General features: G+C 42.9%; 1 protein-coding gene across 6 annotated transcripts in view; it reads left to right on the forward strand.

Annotated features, from left to right (window-relative positions):
• The first annotated feature begins 1,627 nt into the window (after positions 1 to 1,627).
• fhdc1 (FH2 domain containing 1) overlaps positions 1,628 to 15,514 on the forward strand; it is a 121,980-nt gene continuing 108,093 nt past the window's right edge. Inside the window, exon 1 of one of the 6 annotated variants that reach the window (XM_043700016.1) lies at positions 1,628 to 2,027. The gene's annotated coding sequence lies outside the window, so the exon portion shown is untranslated. Of the gene's footprint in view, positions 2,028 to 2,112; positions 2,187 to 3,424; positions 3,555 to 3,654; positions 3,796 to 4,054; positions 4,073 to 15,514 lie in introns of those variants that run through there. The other 5 variants (XM_043700036.1, XM_043700029.1, XM_043700022.1 and 2 more) reach the window with 5 other exon arrangements.

A 15,514-nucleotide genomic window follows, 5' to 3' on the forward strand; every position in this document is an offset into this window, starting at 1 on the left:
TTGGACTGTGGGAGGAAACCGGAGCACCCGGAGGAAACCCACGCAGACACGGGGAGAACGTGCAAACTCCACACAGTCAGTCGCCTGAGGCAGGAATTGAACCCGGGTCTCTGGCGCTGCGAGGCAGCAGTGCTAACCACTGTGCCACCGTGCTGCCCACGATTCTTTGGCAGGATCTGAAAACTGACTGGAAGATTTCAAACATGGAGTTGTGCGTGTCACACCTCTGTGAGTTAACATGCTGGAAATCAAGTCCAGATATTCCTGGAGTGTCACAGAAGTTAGAGATTTTATAAGAATATGCACACTTTGCCAATTTACCTGTCTTTTTAAACCCAGCTGGACAGAAAACACGGACAAATAAATCAACTCCTTCTGGAGATAAACAATAAGGAATCGATTCAGTCACAACCACCCAACTGATGGCAGGCAGAAGGCCTTTGTCATCAGTAACTGGTCACCATTCCAAGTTACTGCTTGGCAGTGAAATCTCATTTTGTCTACACTTCCTGGTTCTAGATGTCTGCAATTAAGGTTCCCCTACTGCTTGAAGAAAGCAGTGTAAACAACACTTATAATGAGGTTGGATAAGTCAATTTTAAAAAGTGCAGTAATCCTTCACAAATCCTCAATACTTAAATAGTCCTATTCCTGTTTCAGTCTGCAATCAAGTTTACAGACAAATAAAAAGTTATGGTGTTTACATAGGAATGCTAAGTAAAAATTTAGGAGGTGATATGTTCAAGGACCTTGGAAAGGAGATGCGGATTAGAGACACAGTAGTAATTTACTAAGACAGTATGATGAGTTTTTTTGTAGAGCACATATAAACAAGGACAACATCTGAAAGGCTGGAAACTTTAACAATATTAGACAATATGAGGATGATAGTTGGTCATGAAGTTCATGGAATTAGGATCAAGGAGTTAGGAAGTGGACAAGATGTGTTTGGAGGGGCCATGATGGGAACAGGGAAAGAGTCTAGAGATCCAAATTCAGGGCTAAAGCTAGGAGACATTTTAGAAGGCTTTGGCATAGTGAACTAAAGGAAGAGAGGGTTGTGGTGAAGGCAGTTGAATAGATGATCTCAATCTCACTATCGTTTGGAAGCTCATGAAAGAAGGGTTTAAGGCGATGAATTTCAAAGCCAAAAGTTACTCCTGCATTTCAGGGTAATCCTGGAATAGTAAGCAGTTTATCAGACAAGGGTAGAACTGATAGTGTTTTATGCGGTCCAATCAGAGCTGGTAAATAATGGATGAACCCATTGTCTGCTATATTCTGACAACTCTGTGTCCCTTGGACTGAAAGGGCATAAATGAAGGCTGCAGGATGTAGGATGGTGCAAGTTAGGGTAATGGTGTTACTGGGGACTAGGGCATCATATGCAAATGTGAGGGTGTGATTGAGCAAATTGGCAGCTGCAGAAATGATGGTGTGCATATGAGGCCGTTTATTTCCCACGTGTGGCCTTAGTATTCAGAGGTCCTGTTACATTTCTTTGTACTCGCTGATGTTTACTGGGTGGCAAAAGGCACAACAAGGAGAATAAAATGCAAATGATGCAGGCATGAGTCAGTGATAATTCACACTGGGTTGGTTGGGTGTTGGTTCGGCTCGGCATTTGCAGGGTTTGGTTTAATGATTATCGAACTGTTAGAGCACTTTCGGTTTTACATTTCCATTTATAATACATCACTAAGCGGAACTTTGTTCACTTATAGGCCATTGTTGTGGGTAAGAAAAGCGTCCCCCCGATCTGTGTGGACGGAGTAAGGCACGGTGAGGTAGATGGTCTCACAGAGCAGTGAGTCAAGGAAGGCACAGGGAGGTATGCTGCTGCTGCTGCTGCAGCAGACAGTGTCTGTTTGCTGATAAAGGTGAGCTTGAGTCTCAGCACGGTGGCAGTGTTGAGGTTCACTGAACAGTGCAAACACCCGCGCTATCCCCACAGCCGGCGGAGCACCCAGACCTGACCTCCCCCCTCCCAGGGGCTTTACATCGGTGGAAATCTCTGGCTCAAAGAGGTGGGTTTTCGGCTCGACCTTAAATGTTTGGCTCTGGCGACGTTTGAGACAGTTTGAGTGGCGATGACTGTGAGCCAGCCGTCTCGGGAGATACTGTGTACCCGAGTGGATCCCTGGAATTGCAGCCACATCATTTCTGAAGTAAATGATCGTTACCAGGTTAATCCCAAAATATAACTCGGAATGCCCGCGGTGTTGGTGGTACCGCGGGCTTACCCCTCTCAGTTTGTGTAGCTGTGTGTGTGTGTGTACACCAAGGAGCTAACATTGTCCCCCAGCTGCAGACTGAGAGCAAGACCCCGGGGCTGGCCTCGGGGGGAGCGGGTGGTTTCAGGCGGTGGGTGCTATCTGAAGCCCCAACCTCGCCCCAACATCTCCGGGTGTAAACACCCAGCCTGCCCCCGGCACGGCCTTGGGGAGGGCCACCCCAGGGCTTTGTCTCATTTGGGAACCGGACAACTCCCGGCTCAGGGTCAGCAGCCGGAAACTGGGAACGGGTCATTCCCGGGATACAGGGGGATAGCACCGATCCCGGGTCATTCCCGGGATACAGGGGGACAGCACCGATCCCGGGTCATTCCCGGGATAGAGGGGGACTGCACCGATCCCGGGTCATTCCCGGGATAGAGGGGGACAGCACCGATCCCGGATCATTCCCGGGTTACAGGGGGATAGCACCTATCGCGGGTCATTCCCGGGATACAGGGGGATAGCACCGATCCGGGGTCATTCCCGGGCTAGAGGGGGACAGCACCGATCCAGGGTCATTCCTGGGATAGAGGGGGACAGCACCGATCCCGGGTCATTCCCGGGATACAGGGGGACAGCACCGATCCCGGGTCATTCCCGGGCTAGAGGGGGACAGCACCGATCCAGGGTCATTCCCGGGATAGAGGGGGATAGCACCGATCCGGGGTCATTCCCGGGATAGAGGGGGACAGCACCGATCCCGGGACGTTCCCGGGATAGAGGGGGACAGCACCGATCCCGGGTCATTCCCGGGATAGAGGGGGACAGCACCGATCCCGGGTCATTCCCGGGATAGCGGGGGACAGCACGGACCCGGGCCATTCCCGGGATAGCGGGGGACAGCACGGACCCGGGCCATTCCCGGGATAAGGGAGGGAGCAGCCTCAGGGGTGTGAGTGTGGGATGTGGTGAACTCTATCTGCTGCACTTGTTGGCTGCAGTCTCTGGGAGGCTGCTGGACCCTCCTGAAGCCCCCTCACTGCCTTCCCTCTCTCTCCCTCCCTCCCTCTCTCTGGTGTGTGTTGTCCCCGGACCTGGCAGGGTCTCCCCCCCATGTAGTTAAATCTCAGGGGTTTTCATTTGAAACCAGTGGATGTTGGGTGTGGGGGGTGGGGATAGTGTGTTTCCGCGCTGGGAGGTTGTGTGGCCTGGGCTCTGTCTCCCAGAACCCCGCCACCCGCTTCCCTCAATCATTCCGAGTCACTCAGGCGAACCTGAGCAGGGTTGTAGACAGACAGCACCACAGAGCGGACACAAAGTGGCAGAACCGGATCCGCTGTAAGTTTTCTTCAGTAAAACTATTCATTTCCAAAAGACCACCTAGACATCAGTAAGGTGGAAAGGGGAGTTGGGGAAGGACTGGGGCCTTTCCTATTGATTGTAGGATTTTATATATTCGAGTCCTGCGGTTATTGATCAATGTGTGACTGACCGGGATATTGTGTTGCCTTTTTAAAAAAACCATCAGTTGGTCGCATCTGTATTGACATTGGCGATCAGGATTAAAGGCAGCTTACAGGTAGGCCGTTAGCACCGTGCGAAGAATGGGAAGCCGGCACAATGCATGTTTGTGCCACTTTTTTTTAAAAATGAAACTGGACAAAAGGCTGTTGTTTCGAACTGAAATCGCCCTGGGTACTAGCCTGTCAAACAGGCAGAGCAGCGGCGTCCCTACCTTGTAGGGAAGGGTTCAGGGGGAGAGAACGGGAGCATACAAACAGCTATTCGGGACTCCGACGTCGCTTGCTTTGTGGTCGAAGATCAGATTTCGTATTGAAAATGTATTGATTACTCAAGTAAGCCAGAGGCAAGATGCTACTGTCCTTCCCCCCCCCCCGCACAGAAACCCCACAACCTGCAAGTTGCAATGGGTTACTGAATGCTGCTACCATCCTCAGCCATTGTGCGTGCTGCATGCGGGTTGACCCTTGATCTTTTTTTTAGTATAAACCAGAAAACGTTGCATCAAATGTGTCTTTAATGCGTTCAGCATACAGCCAGGTTATGTTTGCTTCCCATGTTTTGTTTTAATTCGTTAGTATATTTGTCGAGAATATTAGAACAATGCAAAGACACGCATTTTAATGGCTCACACCACAGCAGGGTGCGGTGCAGGTTCGTGTTTTAATTTAGTTTAAGAGGATTTGTACTGCGGTTTTGAAAATCCCTAAATTTAGCAGAACCTGCCCTAGATAGATCAGGTACAATCCTTGCACTAAAACGGAATTCAAAGCGGCAGAGCACATGTTCTGTTCAGTTGGCTTTTGTTTGTTCCAAAATATTTGACAAATTTGCATTGAGCAATAATTTAAATGTCTACTTTTTAACAGGATAGCCATTTCAAACTATATTTGTTTTTGTTTAGGATAGATTTCCACCCCATTCCTGCAGGTCTTAACAAAGATTTCAAAGTTAAAAAGATATGTTAATTTGATAAGAAACAAAACCTCCCAGTTGGATTTTTACCCATGAATTTATTTGGCCATCTTGTGCATTTGCTTCCTCATGAATAAGGAGAATGCAACAAAGACTCTTAATTTTTGGACTTTGAGAGAATAAGGATTCAACCTCTGATAGTCTAAACACTTGGCTGCCATCCTTGTACCTTCTCTTTAGGTTTGATTTGGAGATGCTGGTGTTGGACTGGGGTGTACAAAGTTAAAAATCACACAACACCAGGTTATAGTCCAACAGGTTTAATTGGAAGCACTAGCTTTCAGAGTGCTGCTCCTTCATCAGGTGGTTGGCTTTCATGTTTTAAAGTTATGCCTTGCTGAAACACTTTGAATGGTTTGGCGTTGGTGTTATGTTAATAGACCCAGGTTGGAAGAGTTTGTTGGAGGGGCAGAATGTCATGGGGAACCGGTGAACATCATTCTAGATACAAATTGTAAGGTGTAACATAGGCAATTTAAACCACACGGGAAATAACAGAAAATAAGTGAAAATGTGTCGGGAACAAAGGAGGTTAAAAAAAATGAATTTTCATTTTCATTGCACCTTTAATGTCCACAAATGACCATAAAGTACTGTACGTAAATGATGAATATTCCACAGTCTATTTGCAGGGAAATATTCTGCATTTTCGACTTTGTAGGGAGGGCAAGTACTGGCATTGCCTGCTGGCCACGTGAAAATTACATACCATCTTGATGGCTCTCTAGACTTTGGGCAGTACTGGAGGTGACCATTCAGGTAGCAGATTACTGGTGTGATTGTCTCTGGGAAAGGACAAGTTGGTTAATCTTTAAGTTGTCTGTTATCCAGAAGTAGCGCTGGATTGTTGGGGCAAAGATTATGTGTGTCTCGTTCTTATGGCACTGGAATAGTTATGTGTTGTTGAGGAGATTGGTTGGAACTTGGGGTTAGCCTGATCAGAAGGAGTAGTCTGGGTCAGGGGTGGTTGCAGGGGGATGGTCAGTAGGTCAAGGGAGGGTAGCAAGAGTCACTGTACATTATTGGGTGTGGTAAGGTGGGTAGTTGCCCAGGTGTAGACCAGTATTTTCTAAATGTTTTCAGGGTATCTATTCAGATAAGTAGATCAGAACTGTCTGAGGTCTGACTGTAACTCAGATCCAGGGAATTCTGCCGAGGGGATTGGGAGGTAGAAGGATTTCTCCTCAGAACTTCCCAGGCACATGGGACAGAGATCAGCACATTGGGCATCTGTGGGGGTCCAGCATGCATCTTATGTCATTGTCCTCAGTGATGTGTAGACTGGAAGATTTGGGCCATACATAATTAGATTTGGTTGTTGGTTTGCTTGCCAAGCTGGTGGCGTGCAATGCAGCCGTTTTGTCACCATGCTTGGTAACATCATCAGTGTGATTTCTGCGAAGCATTGTGGTTCTAATCCATGTGATATTTATATGATCAAGTCTGATAAGGTGTGTGTTGTCGTTTCTGGTTTTTTTGTGCAGTGGTTTGTATTGGGGTCTATATCTGCATGCTTGTGAATGGCATTCTGGGTTGAAAACCAGGCCTCTCGGAATTCCTGTACATGTCTCTAGTCAGCTTGACATAGAATAGTTATGGAAAGGGCTTTTGCCCAAATCGTCGATTTTCCTGCTCATCGGATGCTGCCTGACCTGTTGTGCTGTTCTAATCACTCTAATCCTGACGGTTATGTTGTCCCAATCAAATTGATGGCCATCCTTATCTGCGTGTATTGAGCTGAGGGAGAGTTGGTCTGTGCTGTTTTGCTGTTAGTTGGTGTCTGTGTATCCAGGTTTCTGTTGGTCTGTCTGATGTAGTGTTTATGGCAGTCGTTACATGGGATTTACGTTTGCCCTGCTTGTGGTGGGTATGGGGTCTTTCATCTGGGGAATGCCATTCAACAAGAATGGAGGCGTTGACCCCATGTACAAACCACTGCAGAGAAAATCTGGAAATGACAACACCCACCTTGACAAACCAGGTCTTATGGTCATTAAGCGGAATCGAACAACACTTCACGGAAGTTGCACTATTGATGTTACCAAGCATGGTGTTGAAATTTCTCCATGGCAACCGACCAGCTCAACAAGCAAACCAACAACCACATCCACAATCCGAGCTACAAACCTTCACAAAAATCTTAAAAATGCTTCATTTTTTTTGAGGAGTTTTCAAACGTATTAGTAAGCTGTATGAACATTGTTTATCTCCACTTTAGCAAGATTCCGAAACTATTGAATGAAGTGTTTTGTTCATTAGGTAGAAAAGCACAGAGTTGCTGACATTGGTGGTATCCTGTAGGGGATGTGTAGGAGGTGACGGAGGTGTGTGCAAGTGGTTTGATGAACAAACTTTGCTGGTATTTTTCTGAAATTAATTGATCTAAATTAGTTAAATAGTTGGAAATGGGGATAGGGAGCAGACTGTCAAAACTTTCCAAAACTATGATGGAGACCAAGAGGAAAGTGCAGCGGGAAAAGGAAGCCATTCAGCTCATTTGACCTCTGCAACTCTTTGAAAGAGTGAACCAATTTGTTTCAATCTTCTATATTTGCCTCAGCCTTGTAAATATTTCATTTTTACTTATAAATCTAATTGTCTTTAAATCACTTTTACAGACAGATATCCCAGGTCTTCAGCTGTCTGCAAAAACATCCTTCTAATCTCATCTCTGGTCCTTTCATTACCTTAGCCTCTGACTGCTTGGTACTGATCCTTTTTCAGAATGGAAGCACTCTGTTTTGACTTAGTCCTTCATAAGGATCTTCTTAATTTTGAACTTGTCTTGTAAATCTTCCCCCTAACCTTCTCTGCTATAAGGAGAAAGTTAAAAATCACACAACACCAGGTTAGAGACCAACAGGTTTATTTGGAAGCTATAGCTAGTGTTGGACTATAACCTGGTGTTGTGTGATTTTTAACTTTGTCCACCTCAGTCCAACACTGGTTCTCCCACATCATTGCTATAAGAAGAATAATCTTATATAGATTAGCAAATTGGCTTTAAGAAATGGTGAATGGAATTGACAACTAGAATGCAGTGAGACCGGTTAAAAGGAAATAATGTTGGAACTGTTATATGGGCAAGATGTAGCAGAGAAAATTTGTGGTCTGTTTGTTGGATTGATTGTTGAAACCATTTGCACTGTGTGTGGCAGTCATCAATAAGGCAAGTAGTCTTGGAATGCACGAATGAGAACAAAAAAGCTTGGGAACTGTTAAACTTTTTCCCCATCCAGGGTACTGCGTACAGCTTTGCTCACAATGTTGAGGAAGGACATCTCAGAACATCAAACGATGCTGAGGAAAGGCCACCCACACAGCATCTGACAGCTCAGTTGTCAGAAAGAGTTATGGCAGCTCTTTGCTTACACTTGAGAAGAGTAAGAGGAGATTGTATTGAGATACCCAAGATCATTAAGAGTTTCGGTCACTGGGGAACTGTTTACTCTGACCTGGAGAATGACAATGACAATAACAGGCGTGAGATGAAACTCCGATATGAGAGGCTGATTGGACAGATTAAATTGTCCTATGCAGAGGATGGTTAAAGACTAAATGGTTAAAAGGTGGTTAAATGCCAGTCAGCCAGTGGACATTGAAAACACAGTAAATTTAAGGGAGTTAAACAGTATAAAAATTAGCCAAGGAGTATTGGCAAAAAATTATTCATTCAGGGACTGACCATATAGTCTGAAATGCTGTTTTTGTTCTAATGTTTCTTTTTGTTTAAAAAAGAACAGTTGCTTCTTTTAGGAGATTGTAATGTTAGGTCCTAAAATTAATACAGGCCTTTATACTTGAAGGGAGTAGGGTTATAAGGATGAGTGGTTTATTCCATGCAAAATGGTGTATTAGTATTATCTTTGTCTGTGTTGTTTAGGAAGAGAAATCACATGTTTACAGAGTTATTCAAGTGTAAAATATTCAATTTTAGATGGCTACAGGTTTTAGACATGGTAATAAATTTTGTGTACTAGGGAGTGCACTATGTGAAAATGCAGCAAATTGTAAAATAGGTTGCAGAGGCACTGAATTGTTCATTGGTGTCCTGCCAAGACTTATAATACAGTATTTTACCTGTCAGGGAAGAGCTCTTAGAAGTCATTAGACACCTGGTTGACTATAACATACAGTTAAGCATTTTTGACCACAACATGTCCTGCTATTGTGTTTTCTTTCTAATGTGTAACATAATGAGTTAAAAGCTAAGTTCATAAATTGTCACTGCACTGTGGATGGAACACAACCAACTTGCTAAAGAATAATTGTGGAAGCTATTCTCTTTTACGAGAGGAAATGGGGAAAACAAGAAATACCATTAAAATTGCCATTTATTGAAAGGATGGACTCTTAATTATAATCCGCACAAGCCCACCCACCTAAAATATAGAGCCTGGATTTCACTGCTGTTTGAAGGAGTTGATTCCAGTAATAAGCATCATGTGGGTTTGTTTTCACATCCTTTTGGGTTCAAGAAGTACAAATTCAAATTTGGTGGCAGATTCAATTAAATACAAATAAAGTGCTGGTATCTGTTAAAATTGTGCAAGTATTATTTAGGACCTGAAATTATTTACACGGAGTGATATTTAGAATGGTTCCCCCTAGGTACACTATTGCAAATGCTAGTTAGATATATTCAGGAACAATCTGAGTTCCTCTTTTTCCGAATTGAAGTGTAAAGGTTTTGTGAAAGACTTTGCATGTACACTAAACTTGTAATCTCGCTGCAGTGCTCTGACAATTTGTTTAGCATTTTCTCCAGGTTCTTATCTGTTCTCCACTTTAGTTAAGATTGTGATAATCTAGCCTGCCAACAGAACCAATTTTGTTCCTTGTTGTAGACACATACTGACACTTCTGTTGAATATTTTTAACAAGATTCCTCCATTGGGCACAAAGGAGAACAGTGTTGACCAGTTTGAAATGAGTGTGTTTGTTGGGCAATCTATCCATCGGGAATAAAACACACTCATCTTTTTTTTAATCAACTCACCATAAAGGTTTTACTGAAAGCAGTGATAAAGGGCATTGGTACATTTTATTTCTTTCTCCTCCTGCTAATTGTTTCTCCGATTCTGAAAGCATTAATCCTTGCTTTGTTCCTGTTCCTTGAGCAAGTTCCAGTGCCTCATTCAAGTAGTTGTTTTGTATGTGAGAATCTTGGGGGAGTTTTGACAGTCTCCTTCACCGCGGGGATGGTTTACTTAAAATGGTGCAAATTTTGAACAACCGTTAGTAAATAAATAGAAACAATTGACGTAAAACAGGCTTGTTTTGCTTTCAAGGAGCACTGATACCAGCAGTGGCTATGTTGAAACTGGTTAGTTTAGCTGGGATTGAATCTGTGGCCTTCCCAGTATGTATGGCTTTGATGTAACTAACTTAAATTGGAAGAGCATGTCAAACATTAAGAGCCTTGAAGTGAGCCTTGAAGTGATGTAGTGGTGAGATGTATCTTACATATACATTTCAATTAAATCACCTCTCATTTCTAAATTCCAGAGACTGTAGGCCTGGTCTACTTAATCTCTCCTAATAGGATAATTCCTCCTAGGTATTTGTTTAGTGAAGCTTTGTTGCTCCCCTTTAATGCACGTACATCCTTCCTTAGTTTACGAGACCAAAATTGTTCATGTATTCTTGGAATCGTCTCACCAAAACTCTGCCATAGTGTAGTAAGTTTCCTTCACTCTTATCCTCTGGTATCTTTCCAATAAAGGCTAATGTATCCTTTACTGTCCTAATTGTTTGCTTTGTCTGCTTTGGGTAATATTTTGCGATTCATATATCTGGTCCCAATGTTCCCAAAGTTTGAGTTGGGTGGCATGGGGAAATTGGAAGGTCTGGGAAAAATGTTAGTGCGCAGCTGACAGGAGCATAGTTATGAGCCAGTGCATTGAAAGCATTGGGAAAAATAGGAGACTTAGACTCAGCTGCTCGACTACTGGCACAAAGTTCAATCGACTGTGCTGAGATTTATATTCATAAAGTGAGTAGTTGGGACCCTAACAGGGACGTAAGGCTTCACTTGGGCATCAGTGGTAGGTAGAGAAAGCCGAGCAGCCACTCGGTGTGGAAACAGATGAGTCTCATGTTGGATAGTTTAGAGAGGGCCAGGGTGCAATGGAGGAGGCTAGAGAAGCTTAGCACAAAGGGAAAGAAGGTGCTACCCAAGGCATCATTGGCAAACCTGCAAATGGCAAAAACACTACTGCCATAAGACACTGTGCCTATCCAGGCTGTTGGCTGTGGACATTTACGCTCTGGTTCACAATGGTATGAAAGCTCTTGAATCCCACACATGAGTTCATCATGGTGCTGAATTGTTATACATGTAAGTCATTCCAAGGGATCAACTGCGAACAATTTTGCAGTCTTACCAACCTTGTTTGTCATTGCCATCAAGAATGTAATGGATACCATCTTCCAGAGTGCAGGTTCTGCATCCATTTTGAGATAGATGGGATAGCATGGACACAGGGCATTTCAACAGAAGTGACCACCATGCCTTTCACTTGTAGGTTGACCTGCAATGACCTGTGACATGGACAATCTCTGTCTTACCACTGCAGTTGACTTGACCTGATGTAATCCTTGCCAATTCCAGGGCTGCCTACTGAATGGGCTCTGTGTGGGGAGCTGTGCCACATCATCCCCAGTACAATACATTTCTCTTGGTTTATGTGCTTTCTTCTACAGGATGAAGAATGTTTCAGTAGAGGACTGTGCTCCCTCTCATTTAGGCCACTCCCTGTTTAGTTTTCATCTGAAATGCTAGATTCATCAGTAATGCTCCTTCTCAATTGCACTCCCTGCCTGAGGGTTGCTCACCTGATTTGACAATGTTAAAGGAGACATTTGGGTGCTCAGTATGCTCTGATCATGTACATGCTGATCGGTACACAGAGGCCTGTCATCCTAATACCATTTACCCCTCGCCTTTCTAGATGGCAACAGACCATTGAAGTGATTTCTGTACAGCACCCATATCCTCTGAATGACTTCCTGGTGGCTGACCCCTATCCATATCCTGTTCATCTGGCTCAGCCGACTTCTTCTTTGGAATGGAGTGAAATGACTTCCTGGTGTAACATCTGCCAAATCGTAAAAAGAGACGTCTAAGAACATGGGTCACTTGGGGACATCTGCCTGTATATTGTCAGCCCTCTGATCCCTGATGCTTCAATCTCTTAGGCAACAGGGAGTCCAGTTGTGGCTGTCACTTGCCTATTAATGTGGCCTTTTATCAGAATGTCCCTACCTTTGTGCCACCCTTGGGGAGATGATAATTGGGTGCCAAACTTGCTTTCTGGCTGACTAGGTCGTTTGCACTTACACCAACCAGCCCCCATCACTACTCACCCATCCAAATGATCACAAACACTGAAAGGTTTTCTGCCAGTTGATTTTCAGCAAGAACAAGATGATGTCTCGAGTGTTAGGGGCCTTGAGCCCTTTTGCTCATATCTTATACATGATTTTTAGGTAGTGGCTTGGCAGCATCTTGGAAATGTTTTCAGGCCATAAAAAATGCCCAAGGAAGAAAAACTGCTGCTGTTCAATGGCACAGTGTCTGAAGGGATTTCCACCAAAGAAAACCTACCCTGAAAACTTCAAGCTAAAAGAAAGTCTCTTCAAATTGATTTTCTAGTTTGTGTTCAAATTAATATCAAAAACCCACGAACTACAGTTTCATTATGCAAAGATAGGGTTCAACTTGCTAATCTGCATTCTTATTTTGAAAAGAAATGAGTGTGGAGATTTTTGTTTCTCTCTCTCTGCTTGAACTCTACAAATGTACATTGTGTTTAATTACAATGCACAATCTGCTTCCCAGTCTCCAAACATTTCACTTTTGGATTTGATATTTTGGTCAGATGTGTTGACGTAACAACATTAATAAAGCTACTCAGAGATACAAATATAAATGGTCATTTACTAATATGGAGTTTGAGTAATGCGGAAATAAGATGTTTTAAAGCTTTTCTGTACCAATTTAATGAGAAAACAGCATTTATACGGTATGAGTGGAGGGTGCTGATTGGTTGATAATTGGACTCTGATTTATAGAGGCATTGCATTAAAGAATTCACTCAAATCTTGATTAACTGTTTAAATTTTAAATCAGGCAGGTTGACTCTGTTTGATCAGGACATTAATGCGAGAAGTGAACCAGTGATTAGCTGGCATTTATTTTGTTGTGTTGCAACAAGTACAATGGACGTCTGCAAAGAAGGGAGCCTGTGTATTACATAGAGCTTCGAGTACACACAAGTGCACTTTGCTGCAAGTCTGATTGATGATCATAACTTGGTTGTCAGTATATTTCTTTGCATAATTTTTCAGGATTACCCAGCAAATGTTGTCGAATTGCTGAATCACATTTAATGTTGGGCACTGTGAGTTTTTCAAGCACGGACTGGTTGGGTACACTCAGTAGATTGTTTGTTTCAAACAGCTGAAGGGATATGTTTTTTGATATTATCTGTCAGTCTTTGTACAGCATATCTAACTGACATCACACCAGTACTGAAATGCATATAACACTTTACTCATTTGTGCAATAGCTTTCTTGGTTTGATGGCACCATCCTGTTGATGACAAGTGCTACTCGTGTTGCTGCAGCGTAGTAACAATGTGAAACATCTAGCCTCACATAAATACTAAGAATTGGTATTCTTGTGAATTGTCCTGATGAGTGCAAGATGAAAAGATTTGACAAAATGTATGTTTTTCAGCAATTCATATAATACAGCTGTTAAACTCAACGATTACGATGTATGTACATATTTAGATATTTTATAAAAAACCTCTATGGACATAAGAAATTTCAATTAGTTAGAATTCAATTGGTGTATGACATTTTAAATAAAGAATAGCATTGATGGTTCATCTTGCATTTCTTGGTAGGAATTTCTTTGCTGTTGTTCTGGATTGATTTTCTTCCGATTCTCCAAGTCATTTTTCAGTGGTACTTTCTGTTTGGTTTCTTCATTTTGATTTGTATATGTATTACCTTTTCAGTTTTGATTTGTTGATGTTTAACTTTGGGCAATTCAATATCGTGTAATAGCAACAATGCTTCTTTTTCGATAAGAACAATCATTTCAAAGTCAATTGTCAGTGGCAGTGTTTTGGAAAAAAAGTGTGTTCAAATTTTGGGCAAGTGAAAACTCTGGGCGAATAATTGACAATGTTACTTGGTGTGAACTGTAATATGGCATTCTCTGTAAATCCTTCTGTAATATGAAGAATATGAATAATATGGGATAATCCAAAAAACGACAAAACAATTTCAGAAGAACATACATTTCAGATTAGTATCATTATTCATTGAGTTCTTTAAAAAAGTTTTAGCTCTGTATAAGTTGCAGGAGGGATGGCCTGAAGCATAGGAAACATCCAAGTAATGAAGCGAAGTCACAGACTCATAGAGATGTACAGCATGGAAACAGACCCTTCGGTCCAACCCGTCCATGCCGACCAGATATCCCAACCCAATCAAGACCGACATGCCAGCACCCGGCCCATATCCCTCCAAACCCTTCCTATTCATATACCCATCCAGATGCCTTTTACATGTTGCAATTGTACCAACCTCCACCACTTCCTCTGGCAGCTCATTCCATATACGTACCACCCACTGTGTGAAAAAGTTGCCCCTTAGGTCTCTTTTATATTTTTCCCCTCTCACCCTAAACCTATGCCCTCTAGTTCTGGACTCCCCCACCCCAGAGAAAAGACTTTGTCTATTTATCCTATCCATGCCCCTCATGATTTTATAAACCTCTATAAGATCACCCCTCAGCTACCGATGCTCCAGGGAAAACAGCCCCAGCCTATTCAACCTCTTCCTATAGCTCAAATCCTCCAACCCTGGCAACATCCTTGTAAATCTTTTCTGAACCCTTTCAAGTTTCACAACATCTTTCTGGTAAGAAGGAGACCAGAATTGCATGCAATATTCCAACAGTAGCCTAACCAATGTCCTGTACAGCCGCAACATGACCTCCCAACTCCTGTACTCAATATTCTGACCAATAAAGGAAAGCATACCAAAAGCCTTCTTCACTATCCTATCTACCTGTGACTTTCAAGGAGCTATGAACCTGCACTCCAAGGTCTCTTTGTTGAGCAACACTTCCCAGCACCTTACCATTAAGTGTATAAGTCCTGCTAAGATTTGCTTTCCCAAAATGCAGCACCTCGCATTTATCTGAATTAAACTCCATCTGCCACTTCTCAGACCATTGGCCCATTTGATCAAGAGCCCGTTGTAATCTGAGGTAACCTTCTTCGCTGTCCACTACACCTCCAATTTTGATGTCCTTTTTAGAGGAAATGCTGAAAGAATTGTATTTGCATTTCATGCAGTAGACCAGATTTGTGCATGAGGTTTAAGGTCTTAACATCCAAGATAATTATTTTAAGTTAGGGGGAACACAAGAGGTGGTAAATCTACAATTGAATATGTTATATTATGTACAGGAAAATTTCCTAATAAGACATCTAGATTGGAGGATATTTAGGTGAGGGCAGGCTAAACTATAAAGTTGTAGGAATATCCGAGACAAAGCTAATTCAGAGTATGAAAATTAGAATGTTCAAGTGAACACAGTACTTAGACAGGACATAACAGACAAAACTATGATGGTGTAGCTCTCAATGCCAGGGATTCCTAGGGCATAGAAAAAGTTGATTCTGTGAAAGATGGTCAGCTATAAAATGAGCTGTTGGAGTTAGGTATCACCAACGCTAAAACCCCCCCAAAGAATCATGTGAGCATATGAGCAAGA

Source organism: Chiloscyllium plagiosum, chromosome 1, assembly GCF_004010195.1.
Source record: "Chiloscyllium plagiosum isolate BGI_BamShark_2017 chromosome 1, ASM401019v2, whole genome shotgun sequence".
Taxonomy (NCBI): domain Eukaryota; kingdom Metazoa; phylum Chordata; class Chondrichthyes; order Orectolobiformes; family Hemiscylliidae; genus Chiloscyllium; species Chiloscyllium plagiosum.